Consider the following 26,481-nt stretch of genomic DNA (forward strand, 5'->3'; position numbering starts at 1 on the left):
GAAAAGATATCCACTAAAATGAAGAAATTTCTTTAAAAAAAAGTGAAAACACTACATGTGAAAACCAACAAAACACATTTAAAGCAGTGATCAGACGAAAAGTCATAACCCTTAACATTTCATGAAAAAAAAAAAGGAAACAAATGGACTTCATTCTTAGCTCAAAAGGTTGGAAAAGAGCAAAAAAAAAAAAGTCAAAAGTAACCACAAGGAAGGAAACAATATATATAAAAGTTAATAATATTAATGAGGTATAAAACAGAAAAACAATAGACCTAATTTATAAATCAAAATCCTGGTTTCTAAAAAGTACTAACAAAAAGGACAACTAATAGCTAACTTAGTCAGGAAAAGAGGGAAGAAGCCACAAATGCACAATATAAGAAATGAAAAAGGAGGCAAATCACTGAAACAAAAATGTTAAGGAATCATTAAGGCTCTACTTTCAAATCTCTATACGAATAAATCATAAAACATGGACAAGATGGATAATATCTTAGGAAAACGAAGTTCACCAAAAAAAAAAAAAAAGCTACCCACTGGAGACAGAGAGCTCTAACAGACAAATTTGGATAAACGAAATAGAAAGTTATCATAAAAACCACCCAACAGAAAATACCAGGACCAGATGGTTTTGTGGGGGGTTGGGGGGAGGGGGGATGATTCCACCACATTTCCAAAGCCACATATTTCCCGAGCTCCATAAATTATTCCAGTGTGTGGACGAGGCAGGAGAACCTCCTGATTCTTTTATGACACATGTACAACATTGATACGGAAACCTGATGAATGCAGTCCAAAAAATGGGAAAGTTACGAACCAGTACTGGCTATGAATATTGATGCCAAAACACTAAATGAGATACTAAGAAACAAAATTCAAACCTGATTTGCTTATTTTTCTAGGAATGTGGGGCACGTTCGACATTAGGAACCCATTAACGTGACACCACGTTAACAGACAGAAGGGAAAGGCTTATGAGTTTCTCCACAGGTGCCAAAAACAGACGCATCAACAAAACTCCTGATGAAAACAATCAAAAATCTTTCTTAAAATGGTAAACACCCTTTAATCCTAAAACAAGCATCTGTTTAAAGGGAAAGCACTGGAAGCAATTCCCAGAGATGCAGGAGAGGGCAGAGGTTCCCTGCGTGCGCAGCACCACCCAGCACTGCTCCGGAGGCGTCGGCAACACAGGTCAACAGGCGAGACCAACGGGACGTGGGAAACAGAAGTGGGACCAGTGCCAACGGCATGACGGTGACTGGGAAACCCTGAGACAAGGTTCAAATTCCAAGAAGTAAAGACTTGGGCAAAGCAGCAGAACATAAAACTCACATACAGAAAGCAACCGTCTTCACATACACACACCCAGTTAGAGGACAGAATCGTAAGGAAAACCCGTCACCAGAGTAACACATCAAGGAATGAAGCTAACGTGAAATGGGAAATACCTCTGAGCGGAAGCTTTAAAACACTCCAGAAGACGGAAGGCCAAGAGGATCGCATGGAAAGCCATCCTTGTCCTTGAACAGGATGACCCTATTCACAAAAACATCCCTTCTTCCACTCCAATAAAAATACCAACCAGCATCTTTATAGAGCCAGACAGGCCGAGGGAGTTCATGTAAGAAAACGCTACACAAACAAGCAGGTAAAAAGCACTGCTTCCCCCAGACTTAAAAATCCCAGAGAAAGAAGTGCTGATGCTGCTGCGACACAGATGAATCCTGGAAACGCTGCACTGAGGAGCCGGACACGGAGGTCACACGCGCACGATCCCACGTCTGTGAAATGCCCAGGACAGGCAGGTCCACGGAAACAGGACACAGGCAGGTGGTTGCCAGAGGCTTGGGTGGGTGGGGGGGGCAGGGGAGTGACTGCTAACGGGTGTGGGGCTTCATCTAGGGTGATGAGACGTCCTGGGCTTTGATGGCAGTGACGGATGTACAACTCTGCGTAGATACTGAAAACCACTGGACCGTACGTGTCAGAAGGGTGAACTGTAGGGTACGTGAGTTATATCTCAACAAAGCTATCATAACAAATGCTAGAAAGCCTCTATAATTAAAACCAGGCAGGAAAACACAAACAAACCAATGGAATAAGAAAGGAAGTCTAAAATTAGAGCCGCACAAGTATGGATGTTTAGGATAAAATAAATGCAGCACCTCAAATCAAAGGAGACCTTTTTAATAAATGGTGCTGGGACATCCGGCTATCTACGTGGGAAAAAAAGTGGTTCATGCCTAACACAATAAGAAGAACATATGCTAAAGGGATCACGGCTATCCAAGTAAAGGATAAAACAAAGTACCTGAGAAAAGAAGCGCTCCTCCTCAACCCGCGCGCAGGGCAAGCTTCCTAAGTAGGGCTCAGGGTCATGCTGTGAACGGAGACTGGCACACGTGACCACCGCCTCGTGGGCGCCCCCTCGCCCGGCCGCCTCCACGACTGCCCGACCACGGCACCCGCCCCCCAAGGGGTACAGGGGTAACGGAGCTGTGTGTGCAAAGGCCGCAGAACCAATGCTCCCGTCCGTCCCTGCTGTTTCCTGCCCCAGCACCCGGGGGTCAAAGGGACACATGCTCACCAAGGCCACGCGGCCTCTTCCGGGTCCTAGCCAAGCCCTGCACCTGCTTCTGGATCCTTCCTCTGCTCCTCCAGGCCACCTCCCCATCCCGACTGCAGCAATGCCCCAGCACCCCCCTGCCTCGCCAGTCTGCTGAGACCCCAAGCTCTCTGCGACGCCTCTCCGTGTGTCTCCCCCCAGAAAAAAGATGGGGGTAGGGCAGGCCCCCAGGACTGGGCAGGGGGCACGCGGACCAGGCTGGGAGCTGAGCACAACTCCCTGGGGAAGAAAACCATCTGGTCTTTGAAGGAGCCGCAGGGCGCAGACCCAGGGCCACGGGAGCTGGCTCAGGCCAGGCACAGGCACCTTCAAAGGACAGCTGGGCGGTCTTAAAGGCCCTGCGAGCCAATGCCTGTCCCGGCGGAGTTCACACACACGGGAGAGGGGACAAACACCCCACCCACGAGGGAGGCTGTGACAGCCTGATTCTGCCCCAATGCCTCACCCCCAGCTTGCCTGAGAAACCAGGACACAGGCACTGAAGACAAGTCAGCCCGGCCATCCCCAGGAAGGAGGCCCAGGGCGGCCTCAGGCCTCCTGCCTGCACCATCCGTCGGCCACAACCCCCAGGACCTGCCCCAGGCCACTGCGGGAGCCGGGGTTGTGAGAGGTGGGGAGCCCCAAGAGCTGGGGACCCCAAGACCACCACACCGCAGAGGAGCACTGACCCCGGCTCAGAGGAGATGACCCCCCGACCATGCCAGGATGTGCCCGGACCCAGGCTCCTGACCACAGGCTGGGCAAGGGGAGGCTAGGCAGAGCCAAGGACAGGCCTGGCAGAGAACCACGCCAGGGACCCACCAGCTACCTGCTGGGCCGGGGCTCCAGAGCCCAAGAACCTGGCCTGAGCCCGTGGCTGTCGGAGCCCAGCAGGGACCGAGACCCCTCCTGGCAAGGACAGAGACGCAAGAATGTGAGACGGAGGGAGGCCTCGACATAGATGGGAAAGGAGGGAGGAACACAGCCCCACGTGATGAAAAAGCAAAAAGGAAGAGCCCCCTTGGCCTCCTCTGAATGTGCGAAGGAGCGGGTCTTCTGGAGATGTTAGTTACAAAATTCAGGGAAATTAAACCTAAAGTTCATTCCCTGGGGACTCTGGCTTCCAAGCACATCACTTTAGAAGTGGGAAATCCGTGAATTTCAGGCCCCTGGAGGGTTCTCGCAAATGAAAACCATTTGAAATGGGGGAGAGACACTGAGATTCAGACAGAACCAGTGGGGCAGGGAGAGGCCAGGCAGCGGAGGGAGGGACCCAGCCCCACCTCGGTGCCCTGCCCTCAGTGGGGGGGGGACCCTACGAAGAAAGTCCCCACGGCTCGCCCGCCCCACATCAGACTCTTCAGCTAGACAAACCCACGCAGGACAGAACGTGCAGGGGCCCAGCGCCTGGCAGAGCCACACACCCAGTCCCCTGACCCCAGGGAGGCGCCGGGCTCAGTGAGAAGACGAAACCCAACATCACATCACAGCACAGCAGGAGTGGTCCCCCACCCGAGAGCGCACCCCCAAGCAGCCGGGGTCCACTGCGGAGGGATCGGGGCTGGTGGCCCTGGGGGTGCAGAGGCAAACCGATCTGCAGAAGGCACCACGCCCTGCACCCCAAGAGCTCTGCTCCAGGAGCCAGACAGGAAGCACTCGGAAGCCAGAAACATTACAAAATAAAAGCCAGAAAGCTAGAACAACCAAAATAGCAGCAATGAACAATTAAATGCATCCCGTTAGGTGTCTAAACAGGGTGTGGTGAAGCGACTTTAAATAGGGTTAAATACATCCGTTAGGTGTCTAAACAGGGTGTGATGAAGCGACCTTAAATAGGGTTAAATACATCCCGTTAGGCGTCTAAACAGGGTGTGATGAAGCGACTTTAAATACTGCTAAAAGTATATATTCAGTCGTGGGCGGAAAATGCTCACACGTGACGCCAAGGTGAAAAATGATGCTACAAACACAAGACACACAGTTACCCTGAGGAGTGCATGTCCTGGCCACAGGGACGGAGGAACCGCCACTCAGGAGAACCGCTCAGCAGATTCTTATAAAGACACATCTACCTCCGCCAGGGTCACCCCACTCCTGGGCACCTGGTCATCATCACCCACCCTGAAAGTAGCCCAGACGCACACCAACAGGAGAGGGACATGCCGAGACCCTCCATCTGCTCAGGCTGCTGACGTGAGCTACACACGCAGGGCTCGCAGAATCCTCGTGTCGAGCACGAGAAGCCAGAACAGGGGCCCCCCATTGCCCCCGCCCCCGGTGATCGCGTTCATGCGACAGTGGGAAGAGGCACGAGGAACCTCCAGGGATCACATCCCAGACCCACGGCACACGTGCACGGACCAAAGACTGGAAGGAAACGCATCACCAGGGCCTTGAAAACACGGTGAGGTGGGGAGGCAGCCACCGCAGAGGAACACGCGGTGCCAGACCACATCCACGTGAGACGCCAGAACACACAGATCCACGGACAGGACGTGGCCCGGGCTGCCGGGGGGATCAGAAGTGGGAATGGGGAGTGACCGCCATGGGTACAGGGTTCCTGTGCAGGTGTGGAAAAGTTCGGAATTAGACCTTGGTAATGGTTGCACAACATTGCAAATGGGTTAAAACTCACTAAACTGTACTCTGGTAACGGGTGAGCTGTACCACCGGTGTGTGAATCACATCCCATGGCGATCACCAAGCTGCTCAGAGCGCGGTGGCTGGTGGCGGGTCACCGGAGGCTGCGGGCAGATACGCTGCACTCAGGACCCAGGGCGTGCTCGGGGTGTGAGCCAGGGGCCCCCGAAGCTCTTAGCCAGGCATACACGTCACTTTTACAATCAGGAAAAATACACGTGGTCACTTAACCCAGCAAGCAAACATGCTAGCGCTGATGGGCTGGACGCACAGGCCAGCGGTGGCACTCCACCAGGCCAGGGCTGCATTTTGGCCATGGTCCCCGGGGTGGACCAGTGCACAGCAGGTCCTCAGGTAGTTTGCTGGCTGATGGACCCACGGCACGCCAACAACCCACACGGACCACCTGGTGCCCTGGGAGCTGCCCGGGGAAACCACCTGAGACAGCCCACACCCGCAGAGCACACGGCCGGGAGTGACCGACGCATCCACGTCCTGCCCGGCCAGCCTCGGCAAGTGGACACACCCCATTTGGTTTAGGATCATCCTGTTAACTTATGCAGCTTGGTGAAGGCTGAAGACCCAACCAGTCCACTGAGGAGACTTCATCCCCGGCCAGAGCCTAGCCCAGGAGGGATCCAGCCTGACCCCTGATTCGGTCGCAGTTGGGTCGGGCCAGGGCACATGATGACCCCTGACCCTGGCCACACACCAGCCCGCACCCTGGGATACCCTGGCCGCTCACCTCCCAGCTAAGAGACCATGGATGAGAATGCAGCCTCCTGCCTCCCTGCACCGGCAACAAGGAGACAGCTGACACAGACCCACTTCTCCAGTGGCTGAGGAGTCAATGAGTTAAGACACGTAAGCGCTTCAAAAGCACCAGGCGTGTTCGGCGCCCCATCCGTGTGCTAGCCATGCGCCACCACCCCAACAGGGGACCCTGAGGCACAGAGCCTGGCTCGGGCCGCCTCTCCCCACACACGCACCTGGGCCAGACCCCAAGGGCCCCTCGCACGGGTGCCTGTGTGCGCAAAGGCAGAGGAGGGGCCAGGGGCTGCAGTGGCATGCGGTGGAGTGTTGCTATAGCAACTTGGACTCCTCGTCAAACAGAGCGCCAGCCAGGCGCCCCAGGCACCCCGAGAATGATGCCCAGAATGGCCACGGAGAAGCAGGATTGCTGACAGCACCAAAGGGCGGTTGGGATGCCAGCCACTCATGCCCTTCTCCCATCCCACCTGCCACACCACCCCTCCCCCACCCCCCTCCCCGAAAAGGCCACGGGAGGCCCGGCTTCAGGGCCTAGCTCTGCCCACCGCCCTGCTGCCTGCCCGTCAGCCAGGCCCTCTCCCAGGATGGTGGCAGCCAAGGAGCAAGAAGACTGTGCCTGAGTCACGAGGGCGGGGCCCACAGCACAGCTGCGCGCGGCCAGGACCCACGCTCCCCTTCAGACCCCAAGACTCCCCGGGCCGTGGGGTGGAGAAGGATCATGGCCTGAAGCCGGAGCTGGAGGGCCCGTCCTCCCGGGCGCGGCCCACGCACGCGGGAAGCCAGCCCACTTCAGCAGGCAGCCCGGCTCTCCAGGGACAGGCTACCCCGCGGGCCCTGGACTCACAGCCCGTGGTCACCACTTAACTGTGGGGAAGGAACCTTCGTTGTCACACTCCATGGACAGGAAACTGAGGCTCAGAGAGGTGAGGAACTTGCCCAGGAAGCCCAGCTGATCCGAGGCCAAGGTGGGAACCAGACCCAGGTCTGTCTCTGGGCAAAGCCAGTGCTGTCCCCACCCCACATGGCCACGGCCCCGCCAGAGCGGCGGCAGCAGCAGGCCGCAGCTCAGGCCACACCAGGCTCACAGTCCAGCTCTCCCAACAGGGGCCAGCGAGGCAAGCACGGCCACGGTCATCCGACGAGACAGCAGAAGCCCCAGGACTCTCCCCCGGCCCTTCGTGGGGAGCCACAGGGCGGAGGGGCTGCCACACACCTGCCACGTCCTAAGAACAGGCTGGCTGAGGGCGCTGCTGAGCCCAGCGGTCGCGGGGAAAGGGGGTGGGCACAAACCTGAAACCTCAATCCTAAGGGCACAGGCTTCATGACCCCCACACCCAGAGCTCCTTCTCCCTGCCTCGCCCACCCTCACCCTCACCCAGGCAGAGACAGGCGCATACTGACTACCGCTACGGAGGGCAGCCCGTGCCGAACACTGGGGGCCCCGTGGGGAAGCCCCATGCAGAGGGAGCGGGGAGACAGGGGGCCCAGTGCGCTGAGATCTGGGCCTTCTTCTGAGCCACCGTCACCACCTGAGTGTCCAGGGTGCAGCTGCATCCCAGTCTCACCACCACATCACACCACCCCGCCAGGAGCAGCGTGACCGGACAGTGTCACCACACCACCCTGGCCACCGGAAAACCTCCACTGCCATCCCCACCCCTCGGTACCACCCCCCCCAGTGGCAGCATCGCCAGGCCAACCCTCAGCAGCAGCCCTGCCCTCCTATGAGCCACTGGCCCCACTGTCACCCCCCAGGTCATCGCCACCTCCTCCCTCGCAGAGGACAGCATGACGTGAGGCCAAGGAGGCAGGGGCTGCTGGACAGCTTGTTGTCTGCCGCTTTAATGAGGAGGGCAAGACCCCTCCTGCAGGAGACGGGGTGGCGGCAGGAAGACGCGGGGTCCCCCTTTCTACAGATGGCAGAGGTAAGCCACAAGTGTCACTGCTCAGAGTGACAGGCAGGAGGCGTGGGCTGGACCCCCAAAGCCCACGCTCTTTGCCCCGGACCTGAAAGTGCAGACCCAGCTGGAGGGGCCCCTGGGGAAAGGAGAGCTTGCCCTCAGCCCCAAACCCACAGTAACACCCTGCAGCCCCTCCCCCGACTGCCCACCAACCCGCTGGTATTGATGCCAGGGCAGGCCAGTGGCTCAGACCCGAGGGCAGCCCTGGGCCTCCAGCCCTGCCCCAAGCCTGCAGGGAGGAGGTGTCCGGTGGCAGGATGGGCTGCAGGGATGGAGGCCCCGCCCTAGGAGCTGTCCGCGGTGCTGAGAACAATGGGCCCAGACACAGCCGGCTGGCCGTCAGTTAACGGCACTGAGTTTAACTTCTCTAGTCAAAGAAAAAAAGATTCTCAGATTGGATCACAAAGCAAATCCAACCTCATGCTTATGGAACAGACAGACACCCACGAAGGAACGCAGGAGGTGACGGGCAGAAGGATGGAGAAGGCGCGCCAGGCAAACCAAGAGGGAGGGCAGCGCACCATGATCCCGAAGTCAGGCCGCGTGGAGACGAAACAAAGGACGCAATTCCGAATAAAAACGATAGTTGTACCACAGCCGCCAGCAGTCACAGGAGACACAGGAGGAAGGGGCAGAAACAGACCTACGGCAGGACTGCAATTCCCTTCTCTCAGTCCACGACAGAGCAGGCAGACAAAAACTATTACCTATGTGACCCACGACACGATCAGGTGGTGAAACTGACTGACACACACGTCAACTGCTGTTCACCCAAAAGAGAGAACAGATCTCCTTTTCAAGTGCCTGTGGAACAATGGTGAAAACTGACTCCGTGTTAGAACCACAAGAAAAACCACATAAAACCCAAAAAGTTCGAAAGAGAATAGTCAACATTCTCTGATCAACATGCAATTAAGGGCTTCCCTGGTGGCGCAGTGGTTGAGAGTCTGCCTGCCGATGCAGGGGACGCGGGTTCGTGCCCCGGTCCGGGAGGATCCCACGTGCCGCGGAGCGGCTGGGCCCGTGAGCCATGGCCGCTGAGCCTGCGTGTCCGGAGCCTGTGCTCTGCAACGGGAGAGGCCACAACAGCGAGAGGCCCGCGTACCGCAAAAGAAAAAAAATGCAATTAAAACCAGAATAACAACAAAACGAAGAAATCAAAAGATGCTTTTCAGACTTGCTCCTCAACAGCTCTTGGACCAAAAAAGAGACTACAAACCAAAATTATAGCATTTCCAGACAGCACTGATAAGGAAAACACATACTATCAGAACTGAAGGAACGGCCTTTAAACATTAAACACTTTTTTGAAAAGAACAGAAACAAGTTAATCAAGCATCTAAACATCTAGGGAAAAGGATGATAAGATAAACTGAGACAAAGCAAATGGAATTCTTAACTATAAGCAAAAAGGGATGCATTAAGAAGCAGGAAAAAAAAGGACAATGAATTTTTTAAAATACCCAAAAGGTGGCTCTTTGAAGAAAAAGAAAAACCATAAAACGGAAACAACTAGCCAATCCAACCAAGAAAAAACAGGAACAAATAAGATGGAAATAATCACAGAAACCAAGAAAATTAAGAGAAGAGTGAGAGATAATTACTCAAGTCTATGTGAATAAATCTGACAACCTGGGCGAAACTGACAATTTTCTAGGAAAATATAATTTCTAAAACTGACCCCCAAAAAAGAAAGAAAAAATTTACAGGATTTTCTTGCTCAAAACAAAAACAAAACTAACAGAAGAGCACCGGGTCTCAACAGTTTCACAAAGTCTACCAACACTTTGAAGACCAGGTATTTCAACGCTATTAAACTACTCTAGAAATGCATCAGAAAGAAAACGTTATTTTTATGAAGCAGATGCGACCCTGGTATCAAAACCTAGAAGAAAGTGCACACCAAAAACGAAATGACAGACCAAGCCTACTTACGAAGAGCAATACAGATGCTAAATTAAACAGCACAAAGTATCCAGCAGCACCTTACAGGAATCCCACATCAGACCAAGTGAAGGGCATTCTAGGAACTCAAGAATGTCTCGCTGTTAGCACCTCCCATTAGTGTGATTCATCAGATTACTATATCTAAGGAGAAAAGTCACATGATCATCCCATAGATGATTTTTTTTTAAAGAAACTGACAAAATTCGACAATAGTTCTGGATTTTTATAAATGAGACTCTCAGTAAAATGGGCAGGACAGGCTCTTCCTTGACACGTGGAAGGCATGTATCTCATTCCAAATCCACATCTGCCCCACGGGGAAACACCAGGGGCGCTCAAGAGAGGTGGCCTCCACCAGCTCCTCGGAGACACTGAAGGATGAGTCCACGCAGTTACGTAACAGAAGGAACCTGGCATATAAAAACTGGAAAGGGCAAGGTTAAATATCACTATTTGCCGCTGCTACGATCGGATACCTGGAGAACTCAAGGTAATTAACTATTGGCTTGGCCAAAACGTTTGTTCGGGTTTTCGTAACATCTTACAGAAAATCCCAAATGAACATTTTGGCCAACCCAATTAAAAACACAGAATTCAGCAAGGTAGTATGGAGCAAACTCATATGAAGAAATCAAGAGTATTCATACATGTGTATACAAACACAGGATAATACAGAAGAAAAGACTCCTAACCATCACATTTAAAAGGATAAAATTCCTGCAAATAAACTTGAAAACATTACAGAAAAAGAGACCTAAGCAATTGGGAAAGTACAGCACATTCTTTTTTTTTTTTTTAATAATTTTTTTTACTTATTTATGTATTTATTTTTGGCTGCATTGGGTCTTCGTTGCTGTGAGCAGGCTTTCTCTAGTTGCGGTGAGCGGGGGCTACTCTTCACTGCGGTGTGCAGGCTTCTCACTGCGGTGGCTTCTCTTGTTGCAGAGCACGGGCTCTAGGCACACGGGCTTCAGTAGTTGTGGCACATGGGCTCAGCAGTTGTGGCTCACGGGCTCTAGAGTGCAGGCTCAGTAATTGTGGCACTCGGGCTTAGTTGCTCCACGGCATGTGAGATCTTCCCCGACCAGGGCTCGAACCCGTGTCCCCTTCATTGGCAGGCAGATTCTTAACCACTGAGCCACCAGGGAAGCCCTACAGCACATTCTTAAGAAGGAAGATTCAATGTCATAAAGATGTCGCTCTCCCTAAGTTAGTTTGTACATGTAACATAATTCCAACCCAAAACCAACCAGGTTTTAGGGATGCGGGTGTGTGTATGTATGTGTTTGGTGGTGGGGACTGAGTAAAGAATAGACAAGCTAATTCAAAGTTCATATGTAAAGATAATCTAGAATAGGCAAAAAAATTATGACCAAAGAGCAATGAGTTCTTTGATATACCGAAACACAGTATAAGCCCTTAAAAATTAAAATAGATGGGTTTCCCTGGTGGCGCAGTGGTTGAGAGTCCGCCTGCCGATGTAGAGGACACAGGTTCGTGCCCCGGTCCGGGAAGATCCCACATGCCACGGAGCTGCTGGACCCGTGAGCCATGGCCGCTGAGCCTGCGCGTCCGGAGCCTGTGCTCCGCAACGGGAGAGGCCACAACAGTGAGAGGCCCGCGTACGGCAAAAAAAAAAAAAAATTAAAATAGAGGTTACAACTGTACACATGGACAGTGGAACAGCTTACAGGCAAACAAACGTAATCAATCTTGAGAAAGAACAATAAAGTTGGACGCATCACCCATCGTGATTTCAACATATACTACAAAGTGACAGTCACTGAAACAGTATGCTACTGGCATAAGACGAGCACACAGACCAATGGCACAGAATAGAGAGCCCAGAAGGAAATCGACACACAGTCACTGGCTCTGCCAAGGGTGCCAAGAACACAGAGCGGGGAGAGGACAGTCTCCGCAACAAATGATGCCAGGAAACTGCAGCTGAACCCGCAAGAGAATGAACTTGGACCCTATGTTACACCACGCACATAAGTCAACTCAAAATCAATTAAGGACTTAAAACACGAGACCCAAACCGTAAAACTCCTAGAGGAAAGCACAGGGGAGAGGCTCACAGCACTGGGCTTGGCAGTGACTTCATGGATATGATGCCAAAAGCACAAAGTAACAGAAACAAGAAACAGCTAAGTGGGACTACATCAAACTACAAAGCTGCCGCAAAGCAAAGGAAGTAGTCATCGAGCGAAAAGGCACCTACGGAGCGGGAGACCTTCCTCGCCTCACAATGGGGCTGCACCCTGATAAACCCACGGTAAACTGAAGGTAAGTCGAAAATGCATTTAAAACACTGAACCTACCGAAGGTCACAGCTTAGCCTGGCCTTCCTGAAACGTGCTCAGAACACGCACATTAGCCTACAAGTGGGCAAAACCATCTAGCACAAAGCCTATTTTACACTAAAGTGTGGACTATCTCATGTGATTGATTGAACACTGTACTGAAATTGAATACAGAATAGCTGTCTGGGCACCGGCTGGTCACCCTCGTGACCTCGGGGCTGATGGGGAGCTGTGGTTGCCACTGCCCAGCATCACAAGAGTATCCACCCCACATCTCTGGTCCAGAAAAAGATCAAAATTCAAAATTTGAATCATGGTTTCTACTGAATGTGTATCACTTTCGCACCATGAAAGGTCAAAAAAACTGTAAAATCGTTAAGAGGAACCATGCTAAGTATACGACTGTGTGCATCTTATAAGGCGTTAATCTGCAAATCATATAAGGAACTCCTACAATTCAATAGTTTAAGAAAACTAATAAATTACCCAATTATAAAACGGGCTAAGGACTTGAATAGACATGTTTCCAAGAAAGACATACCAATGGCCAAGAGGCACATGAAAAGATGTTCAACGTAAGTAATCATCAGAGAGATGCAAATTGAAACCACAATGAGATGTCACCTCACACCTGTCAGAATGGCTATTATCAAAAAAAGAAGAAAAGAGAGAGAGAGAATAAGTGCTGGCAAGGATGTGGAGAAACTGGAACCCTGTACACTGACCGTGGGAACACGAAACGGCACAGCCGCTATGGAAAACAGTATGAAGCTTCCTCAAAAATTAAAAATAGAACTACCACGTGATCCAGCAGTACCGCTTCTGAGCATTTATTCCAAAGAATTAAAATCAGGATCTCCAAGGTACTCTGCGCCCCATGTTCACTGCAGTGTTATTCACAACAGCCAAGATATGGAAACAACCGAAGCATCTGTCTGCAGATGCATGGGTAAAGGAGACGCAGCATATCCATATGATGGATATCATTCAGCCTTTAAAAAGGAAGTTCTGCAGTGCGTGACAACACGGATGGACCTTGAGGACATTATGCAAAGTGAAATAAGCCAGTCACAGAAGGACAGACACTGCATGACTCCGCCTATACGAGGGATCTATAACACAGTCCAGTTCAAAGAACTACCGAGTGGAACGGTGGCTGCCCGGTGCTGGGGCAGGGGGCGTGCAGAGCCGCTGATCAGCACAAGCAACATGATGTGGCTCCACAGCGCGTGCGGGCAGCGCCGCACCTGGCCGACAGCGTGCGGTACTTGCACTGTGCACGCAGTCCTGTACTGTGCACTTCCATCTGCGAAGGGGGCAGGTCTCACGTGAAGGGCTGTTACCAGGATAAATATATTATTTTAAAATTTAAATACAGATGGCCGTTTAGGGCATGACTAAGCTAGAACCTGAAACCGGTGGGGGAAGAAACGGATTCTTTAATAACTCGGACAGGACTACTAGTAGACCATCTGGGAGAAAATTAAGGTCGTACCTCACACCACACACCAGGATAAAAGACAAATGAATAAAAACTTTAAAAGGAAATCAACGAAAATGAGAAGAAAACACAGGACTTCTTTTTAAACTTGAAGAAAAGAAGCATTCGTTAACTACGACTCAAAATCCAAACACCACATGTGAAAGTTGACGGATCTGACTACACCAAAGGACAACAAAAGGCAGCAGCAAATGCCCTGCATTCATCTGACGCTCAAAGAACTCATCTCCATAATCTACAGGGAAAAATCAACAACGCAGTTTTTAAAACATGGACCATGTCAAGGAACAGAAAGCTCACAACTAAAACACAAACGGCTCTTTGATACATAAAAAGATACCATCATCCATCATAAAGGAAATGCAGATGTGTCCCCGCTCTGAAGCCTGATCATACCCAGCATGCGAGCAGCTGGGGGTCGGGCGCCGACAGCTTTCCATGGGTATGTGGACCAGTGCCTCCCCTTTGGAGGGGGGCTGGCAGGGTGTGTCCTCATGAGGAAAGTCTGAGTCTTCTGACCCAGCACCTGCACTCAGAGCATACATCCTGCATACATGCATTAAATGACAAACGAAGAGGTCATTCATTCTGTAATAGGCAAAGACTGAAAATAACCTAAATTTCTATCAACAAAAGACTACATTAAATCGATTCTGACATACCCATACTCGAAATATTCTGCAGTTGTCAACGAGAAAAGGAGAAGCTCTCTGTACTAATATAGGAAGACCTCCAGGACGTTTTGGTTAGTGGGGGAAAAAATTAAAACCAAGGTGGAGAAGAAATTTATAACATGACTTGTGACAGAAAAAGGAAAAATATCAAAGTGTAGATTTGTATTTGGTAGATAACCGCATTCTTACGTATCTGGAAGGATAGATAAGAGACCAAGAGCAGGGTCACATGTGGAGACAAGGACCGGGGCCGGCTGGGATGGGGAGACTTTCAACTTTCTACTGGATGCTTCCTCATGTGTTTCTACTTTTGAACCATACACACTATTCAAAAAGTGCAAGAGCACTGGAACAGGTAAACCGTGCTCCGTTCACACCATGGAGCAGGACTTGGTGATCAACACAAACAAACTACAGGTACATGTGCCAACCCTGAGAAACCTCCGGGGAATCACACCAGATGAAGAGCCAGTCCCCAAGGGCTACACACTGTATGATTCTATTTGTAGAACATTCTTGAAATGACATAAGAAGAAAGGAGGACAGACTGGGGCTGCCCAGGAGTTCAGGAGGGCGAAGGTAGCAGGGAGGGGGTGTGGCTACAAAAGGACAACCAGGCGGCGCGGCAGCCTGCATTCTGGCCGCACCCATTGTTGGTATCCTGGGTGTGACGCGGTGCTACAGCTCTGTGAGACGCTACCTTTAGGGAAACTGGGTAAAGGTACACGGGAAGGCTCAGAATCAGTTCTTACAGTTGTACATGTGAACACACAATGTCTCAAAATATAAAGTTTAATAATTAAAAAAACAAAAACCAAAGACACTGGGCTGTCCATCTCCATGCCCGAGGTCACCAAGTGGCCAGAGCAGAGGACATATCCAGCCTGATCTGCTTCCCAAGTGCCTGCCTCCTGGGACATGGGGGCCACAAGGGAGGTGACCCCACAGGGCTCAACCTCTCTCTGAGCACCGGGCAATCCTTCAAGGAAAAGGGGAAGGCCAGCGAGGAAGGGCGTCCCTCCCAAGGCACAAAGCTGACTCTGTGGCTTTAAGCTGCTGGTACCTGGGGGATACTGTTGCCGCAGCAAGACCTCCCCTACACCATTAAGACTTCCGTCCATCCAATCACACCCGTGCCTGCACCTGCTGCCTGACTTCACTCCTGCCCACCTGGCCCTCCTGGCCCATAAGACAGAACCCCGCCTGCTGCCTGTGGGCCCCCTCCACGGGCCTCCAGCCCCTCCTGCAGGTGGGCAGCGGCACACGCTGCCAGGCGGAAGAGGCAGGGCAAGGCTGCACCCCACAGCAGCAGGCGGCTCTGGCCCCTGCCTCCCCAGGTGTAGAATGAGGGCTGAACCAGCTTTAGAGCTTTTCCCAGCTACAGAATCCTTCCTTCAAACACAATCATCCTCAGAAGGTCCAGGTGAAATGGATGAGATCAGAGCTGCTCTGGCTAAAGGAAGAGGATGCTGCCAGCTGGGGTGACTAGAGCCCCTCCAGTTCCGGGGACCCCCTCAAGCCACTGGTCCAGCAGCTCTCTACAACCCTGGGTCGGTAACGCTGTGGGGCAGAGTGGGAAAGCCCAGATTCTAGGGCTGGACATGCCAGGTCCTACGCCCAGCCTGCTCTGCACTTCGTGGCCTTGGGAAAGCAGGCATCACCTCGTGAGGTCTAAGAGGAAATGACTGCCCCGCTTCCCTGCTCTGACCAGTGGCACCAAAACCACCACATCCTCCACTCGGAGCTGCGGCCCCGCTCCTCAGGGTCCCTACAGCATGTTCCACGTGCCACCTACCTGCAGGGCCCTGGAAGACTCATCCCCACACAGCTCCGCCCCCTGCAAGCTACAACCCACCCTCTGCAAGCTGCCGTCTCCCTTCTGCTCCGAGGAGCCAGGACACACATGTGAAGCACCTGCTCACGGCTGGCCCACCTTAGATGCAGGTGGCCCCTGGCACGGCAGATGCCCAGAAACCAGCTGAAAGAGCTGAGAAATACCCCTTTCCAATAGCTAGTTTGTGCTTACATGAGCATTTATCGAGCACCTACTGTGTGCTCTTCCTGTGCTGGGGCCACAGAGACAGACAGGGTCCTGGCCCTGGAGAGTGCATGGGGAGCCCGACACCAAATGACCACAAGGAAACGAGGAAGCAGCCACGCAAGGCTTTCCATCAGTCTGCAGCCCCTCCCCTGCCCCGGGCCAGGCCCCCGAGGACGGGCCAGGCTTCCACACGGCAGCGCAGACCTGAGCCTTGACCGGTCGGAGGACGTCCCCAGGGGCGCTGGCGCCCGGCCATTCCAGCCAGAGGGGCAGCCAAGCTGACCCCAGAGGGCAGCCTTGGGCAGCCGAGAAATCGGCCCAGCAGGTTGACCAGAGGCTGGGGATACATTCAGGTCACACCGTGAGAGCTGCAAAGGCCAAGTGCGGAGGCGGCCCGATGCTCCAGATGGGCGCCCTGAGACATGTCAGCCGGGGAAACACGCCAGAGCGGCCCCCGGGCCAGAAGAGCCAGGACACTGAGAGGGGATTACGGGGTCCAGGCTGGAGGCTGCGGACCAGCCAGAACGTCCGCCCTGCGACTGAAGGCTTTCCGGACCCTGGACCCGGAAGACACAGAACCCACTCACCTCCCAAGCCCAGGCCCGCCTCCCACCTGCCCAGGCTCATTAGCACCCTGGCTATGGGTGAGGCCGTAGCGGGGAAGGAGGGCAGACCCGAGGCAGGGATCCAGCTCCTCGGTGGTACCGCCACCGAAAGCCTGTGCTGAGAGGGCAGCCAGGCCCGGGAAGGGGGCTGCTGTGCCAAGTTCACGTGGGAGAGGTTGATTCCGGGCTGCCGGTGTAAAACTGCGTCCCTTTCCGAATACTTGGCAGGAACAGATCATGGCTCCCGGTGGAGGGCAGCCAGCCAGCGGTGTCTGGGGCGGAAGGCGGGGGGGCTGCCCCTGGCCGGCTCTGTCTGGCGCCGACTCCCTGAACAGAGCTCTGATGCCCCTGCCATCCCCCGGGGTGCCTGCCCCCTGTCTTCCCCAGACGACATCCCACCGCCCTCCTTCCCCACCACCCCACACCCCTAACATCCAGCTTCCTAGTTGGTGCAGGCGCAACCTGTGACCCCGCGACCACATCCAGGGTCTGGCTCGGGCAACAGTAGGACAGACGTGGACAGACAGGTGCCCGAGCATGGCACCTGGTCCCAAAGCCCTAAGGACCTGACTCCTTTCCACAGGTCCCAGAGAGGAGCCATGGCCAATGGTGGGCTCACTGTAACCCCCTTTCATCCGGCCACACTGGGAACAAGAATTCCAAGTTCCAGCCCAGCCGCGACCCCCGCCCCCCACGAGAGATACCACACTTCCCTTCCAGAGCTGGACTCCCTGACGCCCTCGACCCGTGCCAGGCACTCCTTTAGAACATCAGTTCAATAAGGAGGGCAAGTCAGGATAAAGTCTTTATTGGTATAATCATCACCACTACCAAAGTCGTTCTCCAACTCAAAAAGCATCCTCTGGGGCGGTGGCATCTTCCAATCTGGTCCTCGCAGGAAGCAGCAGAGCAGGAAGGCTGGGCGGGCGGGGCAGCAGAGCGGTAAGCGGGCTCTGGAGCCAGAGTGCTGGAGGCAAATCCTGGCCGCTCACTTACGCGCCTGTGACTCCGGGTAAGTTACTCAGCCCGGAAAGTGTCCTGATCTTAGGAATATGAGGAACCTAGCAGGTGCTAGGTCCATAAACGGTGCTCACTATCACGATGATGATACAAAAGGCTGACGATGGCCAGTTCTCCTGGGTCCCCGCTAACCCACCTCAAACGCAGGCCAGAGAGCAGTCTCTGGAGCCGGAGGGCTGCTCAGAAGAGGAGCAGCTGCACCAGCCTCCCGGGCACCCCCTGACTCCACAGCCCCTCCCAGAGCTTCAGCGCCTGTGTCTCTGCGATGGCGCGGATGCCACCACCTCCCGGTGGCTGCGGGATCAGAAAGGACAGAGGGCGGGGACGTGCTAATGAGGAACGTGACTCAGGACCCCACAGCTGAGACTCAGCCACGCTGTGTCCGCAGGATTTCACTGTTCGTACCAGGATGCTGACGCAGTCAGGGCTGGGTCCCCATCCTTCCCATGGGGGACATCAAGAGGCAGAAAATGAGACAGTCTTCCATCAACCCACGTAAAGAAAACCATAAAACTTTATCGACTGGGAGCTCCGAGATGGGGGCTCACAGGGTCAGCACGACTGCCTGGCCTGCTCTGCTGCGTCCACCTCGGGGCGGGCTGCCCTCTCCTGGAGGCAGGAGCGCAGGGCTGCTGGGACTGTGTGCAGCCTGCCGCGCCGATTCCCAGGAAGACCCCGCTCTCCCCAGCCAGCAATCACGCCAGGGAAAGGTCCACAGCACTGCTACCACCATCGTGGACCCAGCCACACGATACTGAGCCCAGGGGCCGACAGCCTGGACTCTGCGGGCTGGGAGGGGGCGCACACCTCTAGCCACAGGCCCCTCGTGTGGTCCGGCCCAGACCCCAGACGTCAGACCCCTGGTCCCTGCTCCCCACAGCCCTGTCTCGGCTGCTCTTCAAGTGAGTCTCAGCGCGGCACAGGCTGGCCCTCCTGGGACCAGCACCAAATCCACGCCTCACCTGCCTCCCTCGGGTCTGCCGCTGTTCATTCCCGCTTCACTTTAGTCTCATGTCACCCACTCCTCCATTCAGGGGTCCAGCAAACACTTAGCAGCCAGGCGGTGCTGAACGTTCTGGCAGAAAACAGAGGAATCCGAGAGGCGGCCTACCTTCACAGCCCAGCAAGTCCGTCATTACAGACATGGCACAGATCACAATTCAAAGAACAGAAAGAATGATGGCTGGACTGAGCCACCCAGGTTAAATTCCATTTGTAGCAAATAACACAATCAAAACAAACCCAACAGCCACAGATATGCCTGTGCGCATTAAAAAAAAATCTAAGCCTTGGCCAACAGTTTGTTTCTCCCAAACACTAGTCAGAGCAACGAAACTCTCAGTAACACAGAAGGGTGCTGTGTGCTGTGAGCCGTGGTCATAAACGTGGGTGAACCGACCCACGAGAGGAAGGGGACAGGAAAGCGTCCAAAGAGAACCGGAGTACAAGGCATTGCAAGTGGAAGGCACAGACATGAGAAAAGACATGGGCTGTGCAGGAAACAAGGGCTTGTGCACTGGCAGGGCACACGAAGCAAGTGGTGGAAGGTGTGGCTGGAGCAGTAGGCAGGAACAGGGTCCCGAACAGGGTCCCGACCTTCACCTTGCAGGAGGGGACTTAAGGACTCCTATCTGCCCATGAGCCCCCAAACCCCTAGATGGCAGAGCCCGTGTATAGGTGCCCACCTCAGGGCCCTGCAGAGGAGCGCCCGGAGAAGGTAGCCTGGATACAGTCAGAGGAATCAAAGGAGGAGAGAAATGTGCAGGTGGCCCAGGAAGCTCCGCCTCCTCCAGGAAGCCTTTTCGGACTGCCATTCTCCCACAGCTACTGCAGTCACAACTGGGCTCCTGCACTGTCCTGGGCAGGCTGCGCCGGGTTTCTACCAAGGACCTACAACATATGAGGCTGACCACTCAGAAGTACCATTTTAATAGGCTGAAGCCCTCCAATACTGACAAACTTCACCTTGACCTCACCCTGACACTGTCCACCCTGGGGCTATAGTGAGGAACAGTCCCAATCCCTGCCTCCTGGGGACCCAAGATAAAGCGGAAAACAAGCAAACAAGCGACAGTGACAAAACATGAAGTACTGAGAAGGAAAAGAGAAAGGACCTGAACCAGGGTACTGGTAGGAGAGGGCGGTCAGCAAAGTGGGCTGTGACCTGCCTTAAAGATGGTGAGCTGCCATCCCACCAGGAACTAAGACAAGGGCAGGAAGAGGGTGCGTGAGGAAGAGGCCAGGTGTGGCTGCAATGGCAGCAGGCCCATCTAGTCCAGCAGCTCGACCCAAAGAATTTTCTGCCATGACCGCAGTGTTCCATGCCTGCGCCGCGCTGACTAGTGGCCGCCACACTGGACGGCGCACAAAGAGCCCAGAGGGCAAAGGAGGAGTGAAACGTGAGTCTCCCAACAGGAAGCCCCTGGAGGGCTTCCGTGGGGGCAGCACAGAACAGAGGCACCTGGAAGCTGGACGGGCGGGAGGGCCCCTACCCTCCGTGCCCCAGAGGCACGTTTTAAGCCAAACGTAGAGAAAAAGCAGAAAGGAGCGGAGAGGAGGCACATCGTGTCCGGCTCTCCCTCAAGGGCTGCCTCCCGCTCGCTGGTGACGAGCAGCGTCCCTGGCGCCCAACAGGTGTGCACCCGGGCCTCAGTGCGAGCGCTCCGCCCCCGAGACCCTGCCCCTCCCACGACCCTGCCCCTAGGCCCCGCCCCTCCCATGGCGGTCCCGCCCCTCCCGGAGGCCCTCCCGCCGCGCGGGCCCCGCCCCACCCCGCCCCCGACCACCCTGGGCCCCGCGCGCCCCTCCCGGCCCCGGCCTCCGCCGCCCCCGCCTACGGCCTCGCCCCCTCCCAGCCAAGCCAGCCTCCCCCCGCCGGCCCGCCCCCGCCGGCCCGGCACCACCGCACGCCGCTGCCTCACCTGGGCCTCGGTGGCTCGCGGGCGCGTTCCGTGCTTTCTCGGAGGGAGGGGCGGTACGGGGGGCGGAGCCGGCACCCAAACATCACGTGACGGCCTCTCTCGCGCCGGCGAGGGCCTCGAGGCCGCCCCCCTTCCGCCCCGTCGGCCCCGACGCCTCGCGCCAGCCAATGGCCGCCGAGCCGCGGACGAGCTGAGGACGGCGTGAGCCCTGAGACTACAAGTCCCAGAGTGCCCCGCGCGGGCGGCGGAAACGGCCTGGGACGGCGGCCGGAGGGGCCAGAAAGCCTGCGCCCGGCGGGAGCCCCCCGCGGCTACCCAGGGCCGCGGCCCTCGAGGGCCACCGAGGGCGCGCCGTCCCGGCCTGCCGGGCTGGGCCGAGCCGTTCCCGCCGCCTTACCGGGACTGTAGGTGGCCGGCTCACTCGCACCCCCGATCCTCAGTACCCCCATCTGTGGAACGGGGGTGACAGACGCGGAGTGCGCGGTCCCCGCCTCAGAGGCCCCACCGGATCGCACGGGTCTGAGAGGCCGAGCCGCGGCGGCGCAGTGGCCGTGCGGGCCCCGGTCTCGGGTCCGGAGGGCACAAGGGCCAGCGCCCGGGTCTAGGGCGGCCGCTGAGCACTGCCGGGAGGGGCCGTGCCCTGCGGACCCCACGCCTTGGTCCGTGCCTGCGGGGGAGTAGACGGGATCGTCACCACACCCCAAAGACTTTCCGCGGAGGGCCCTCAGGGGACGGGTCTGCAGAGAGCGGGGTCTGAGGGTGCTCCGGCCACGCCCCACCCTCAGCGGGCGCGGGTGTGGAGGAAAGGAGGGGAAAGCCAAGTACACCTCCTCCAGGACGACCACCTGCAGAGTGTGCTTTCCGCCTACCCAGCGGGCCGAGCGGGTGCCCCGGGGCTGCGGACCGGGTGGTCTAGCGCAAGCAGGGCCGCCCGGGGCGGGTGCTCAGTACCTGCTGCCTCCTCTCTAGTCTGGGGCGAGGGCCCCTACCGCCCCTCGGAGAAGCAGGAGAGACGTCCCCCTCCATCAGGACCCGGACGGGTGAGAGTCAAGGGGATGGCCAAGAGACCCCCAGAGGAAGAGCGGAGGGAAGAAGCTGCCGCAGCCCCCACGGGGCATCTGTCCGCTGCACTGCATCCTCGCTGTGCCCGCGGGGTCTTCAGAAGAAGCCTCCATGTAGCGCCCACCAAAGCCGACCCCAGAAACGCTCGCTGTAACAGGGGTAGCCACCTGGGCTTCTGCGTGGTAGTACCAGATCCCTGGGTCAAACACTGTGAACCTGGGGTCTGCAGCGAGTTCCCCTCCCCCACCCTTCCTATCTATCCCCTGAAGATCGGCTCCCAGGTCAGCTTCTCTGGGAAATCAGCCCACCCAGCACCGTCCGGAGGAAGAAGGTGTTTACACTTCCACTCTGCCCCGCCACACCCCGACCCAGCACGTGGCAGCCCTCACTCACTCACCACAGACCCTCCTCCATCAAATCCCATGAGCAGGTCATCCCTGCGGCCCAGTCCCCCTTTGTCCCTTCCCAACAGAACCCATTTTGTTCAAGGCAGCAAGGTAGTGCTGGCCCGGAGGAAGACGGCAGAGGACTCAGTGAGTCTTCAGACCCAGAAGGGACCGATGTAGCCAGCTAGCCCTCTGCCTTCTCTTGTTCCAGCCTGGAATGTGGGCACGGTCTCCCAAGGAGAGCAGCCATTTGGGGAGCAAAGGGGTGGGTCCCAAGCTGCGGACAGGGAGCAGCTGCGTGGTGGAGCCTCTGCCCCAGCTGCACCCGCTCCTCAGAGAGGAAACAAGCCCCTGCTTCCTCCACACTGCTGCTGGCACCCCTCCTAGCCCGTACAACCGCATCCAGGCATGACGACCACCCTCTTAGGCTTGTGACCTGCCCACCGTGCAACAGGCCTCTTGAGGGCAGGCCCATGTGGTTGAATTTGCATCTCGGCGCCCAGCAGGGCACCCTGCATGTGGTGTGGCCTCGGGGAGTGATGACAAGTCAGCGAGCACACCAGCTGCACTCACGGGGGCCTAGTGTTCACTCTGTGTCCCCACAGAGCCTACTCTCTTTTAACACCAAACCTCTCCCTGTGTTGCTGTGTGATGTTGAGCAGTGACACCTTCTCTGGGCGTGTTCAAAGCGGTGATGTGGGAGCCGGCTGGAGAGCAGGCATGGGAGGGGCAGGGTGGCGCACCGCTACCCTGTCACCTGTCACCTGTACGGGGCAGTGTCACTGGGGGACATGTGCTGGGAAAGGGCTGGCGCAGGCCCAGCACCTAGCGGGGGCTTGACCAACACAAGCACCTCACCCCCAAGTGTTCGAGACCAGTCTCAGGCGCTTAGAGAACTGACTCCACATGAGACTCCTAGCAGCCTCCCAAGGTATTTATCACCAAGCAGGAGTGGCAAAAAAAAAAAAAAAGAAAAGAAACTCCACGACAGGAGCACTTCAGTGTCGTCTTTGCTAACCTCTGTGAAGGAGGAGTTTGCCGCCCCTCCTGGGAAGTAGCAGAACCTGCTTATTCCCCACCCCCATGGGAGGAGGCATCTCCACACCCCAAGGAGCCAGTCTGTCTGTCCGTCATCCAGCACCCAGGCTTCCTACCGGGCACAGCGTCCCCCTCTCCTCTTGCCAAATCTTATCCTGTTTGCCATCATTTATTCATTCAACAACCTTCCGATGTCAGGCAACATGCTAGGCCTTGGGGATGCCACACAATTAGATTTGGTTGCTAATGCCAGAAAATCCCAATAACAGTGGCTTAAATATGATCAACGTTTACTTTCAGTGGTACACATTCAAGTCCAAATAGGCCATAGGGCTGGGAGGGTGGGCCTCACAATCATCAGTACCCTGGACTCCTTTAATCTTGTTCCTTCGACCCTCGAATGGGGCCTCTGCCTCATGGCACAAAATAGCTGTGTAAGTGCCAGCCATCACATCTGCTTTCCAACAGCAGGAAGGAGAACTGGATAGTGGGAATGCACACACCCCCAATCCCATCCTTTTAAGAACACTTCCTGGATACTGTACACCCCATATCTGCTTACACCCCCCACCCCCACCACCACCACCCCTCTTGGCCAAAACTGGGTCCCTTGGGTAGTTTTAGTTGCAAAGGAGGCTAGGAAATGTCGTCTTCCTGAGGACTATGTTCCCAGCGGCCATCTGGGCTCTTGTACTAAGTAAGAAGGGGAGGATGGGGCCCATCTAACAGTCTCCACCAAGACACAGCCCTTGTCACAGTGCTTGCTGTTTAGCACGCAGGCCACAAAACGCACAAATGTGCACTGGGAACCTGGGTGAAAGCTGTGCAGGAGCAGAACGGGGGCGTGGGGGATCCAAAGGGGGCTGGGGGTCAGGGAAGTCCCCCTTGACAAGGAGGCCTGGCACAGGGGAGTCTTGAGGGGTAGCGTTTCTGGGAGGTGAGTTGGGAGCGTCCAGCAGGAAGGCAGGGAGCCTGTGGACATCCATGTGCCACTGTCACACCTCCTGTGTGGAGGCGTCCTGACCTCTCCAGCCGCTGATGGCCTCAGAGCCCCTGCCGCTCAGACCACCCCTTGTGCTCCCTCAGCCACAGGTGGGGAACCTGGCCCTGGCAGCGAGGGGCACACACAGGTCCACAAGGGGCCTCAGCAGCCCTGGGGCCCCAGGCCTGTCTCTGACGCCCAGGCCAGGGCTCCACCTCTACATCACAGCCCGCACCCCTCGGGGCTTAAGATCATGGGCATGTAGTGGCCTTCAGATCATGGGCCGTGGGCTCGAAGACCAGCCCAGTGGACTTTAGGGAGGGTCTTGTCTACCTCTCCCTTTAAGGTCCACCACACACAATCTGGCCTGATTACCTGTGCCCGGTGTGTGCACTGATGGGCAGTACACCTGCGCCCAGGTGACACTTGGAGCCCATGAGGGCCGTAAGCGTGCTGGCCACACCCCCAGCCCCTGGGCAGCCTGCGGTACTCACGTGGGGGGAGAGAGTAGAATGGATGGGAAGACAGACACTGAAGGGGACACCTTGGGGACCAACCGAGGCAGCCAGTGCTCACTGGTGCTTATTTCTCTGCCCAGGACACACCCACATTTTGTGGCCTCCTGGGCAGTTTGGCGGCCCCGTGGCTGGCCCCAGACAGAAGACCAGGAGCAGCAGTGAGGGCGCCTCTTTCCAGCTGCACCAAGCCTGCCCCGCTGTCCTGCGTCATCCCCCTTGTCACCAGGACGTAGAGGAGCTCCACCGGCTTGAGGGCCTCCAGCTGATGCCGGACAAGCCCCAGGAGGGAAGGGCCCCGGGCCGAGGCGGGCCGAGGCGCTCTCTCACCCATGGGCGACTGAGTGTGAGAGGAGAGGACAAAGGTTGGGCTACAGGAAGCAGACAGAGGAAAAGGCACTGCCTCTGCAGGGCCTGGACCGCTAGCCGAGCCCCAGACAGCACTTGGGGTTTGGGGAAGGGGGTGCGTCAGTCCAGCGCTGTTTCCCAGGGGCTCGGGGAGTTGGGGTGAGGAGTTGGCAGGTGGGGGAGGAAGAGGAGTAAAGAGCAGGGGGCGTAGGGGAGGGGGAGGGGAGCAGGGGGCCCCTCCGGCACCCTGCGTGGGTCTGGCTCACCCCCAGGTAGGGTGTTGGGAGCTGGGCCTGCATTTGGGCTCCTCTGGGAGGAGTGTGGTGAGTTCTCTTGGCCCGAGGCGTCCACATGCCGGGACCAACGTGGCTGCTGCCCGCACCCCGCCTTGATTTCCTCTGAGGTGCTCTGCACACGTGGCACCTTGTTCTTTTGGTACCAAGTCTCTGTTTAGGGACAGACAGACTCCTTCTCCTCTCCCTGTCCCTCTTCTCCCTCCAGCTGGGCCTCCAGATCACTGGCCACGCTGGCCACCAACCCTGCAGCGCCTCCCCCTGGCTCTACCACTGGCCAGCAGGGGCGGCCCGTCGACACCTGCCCTGAGCCTTGACTTCCTCAGATCTGCGGCATGGATCACAGCGTTCCCTGCTCCGTGGAGCTGACGTGAGGCTTGTGGGGGCCAACACCTGCGAAGCCTTCACTGCCCTTAGCCCAGACCTGGCCCGCTGGAGACCCTGGGCACGTGTGAGCACACGGCCTGTCTGACTTGTCATTGATCTCTTGGGTGCGTGCTGAGCACCAGTGCCAAATACCAGGGCCAAGAGCATGTGGATGCCACCCTCAGGGTGTCTCAGAGGAGCAGAAGGAGACAGACAGGCCCAAAGAATCACCTACTGGGCTGTAAGTCTGTTGTTAGAAGGTTGTATGAGGAAACAGGGTGTTGGAAAGGTTTCCCAGAGAAGGGGCATTTGGATTGGGTGCTGAAGGATGAGTAGGAGTTTGCCAGCAGGAACGGTATGAATCTAACGTGGCTGCTGAAGAAGGTCACCATGTCCACCTTCTGTGTCGGATTCTGCCCCAACTCCTATCCCAAACCTAACACATGGGGGTTTGCCCGGTCTCCTGCCTGCTTCCCCCTCCTCTCCTCCCTGC

The 26,481-nt window shown here is 56.0% G+C and overlaps 1 protein-coding gene across 1 annotated transcript in view; it reads right to left on the bottom strand.

Annotated features, from left to right (window-relative positions):
- TSNARE1 (t-SNARE domain containing 1) overlaps positions 1-21,161 on the bottom strand; it is a 78,696-nt gene extending 57,535 nt beyond the window's left edge. Inside the window, exon 1 of the mRNA XM_060128189.1 lies at positions 20,999-21,161. The gene's annotated coding sequence lies outside the window, so the exon portion shown is untranslated. The remainder of the gene's footprint in view (positions 1-20,998) is intronic.
- Between the last annotated feature and the right edge of the window lie 5,320 nt (positions 21,162-26,481).

Source organism: Lagenorhynchus albirostris, chromosome 17, assembly GCF_949774975.1.
Source record: "Lagenorhynchus albirostris chromosome 17, mLagAlb1.1, whole genome shotgun sequence".
In the NCBI taxonomy this organism is placed as follows: domain Eukaryota; kingdom Metazoa; phylum Chordata; class Mammalia; order Artiodactyla; family Delphinidae; genus Lagenorhynchus; species Lagenorhynchus albirostris.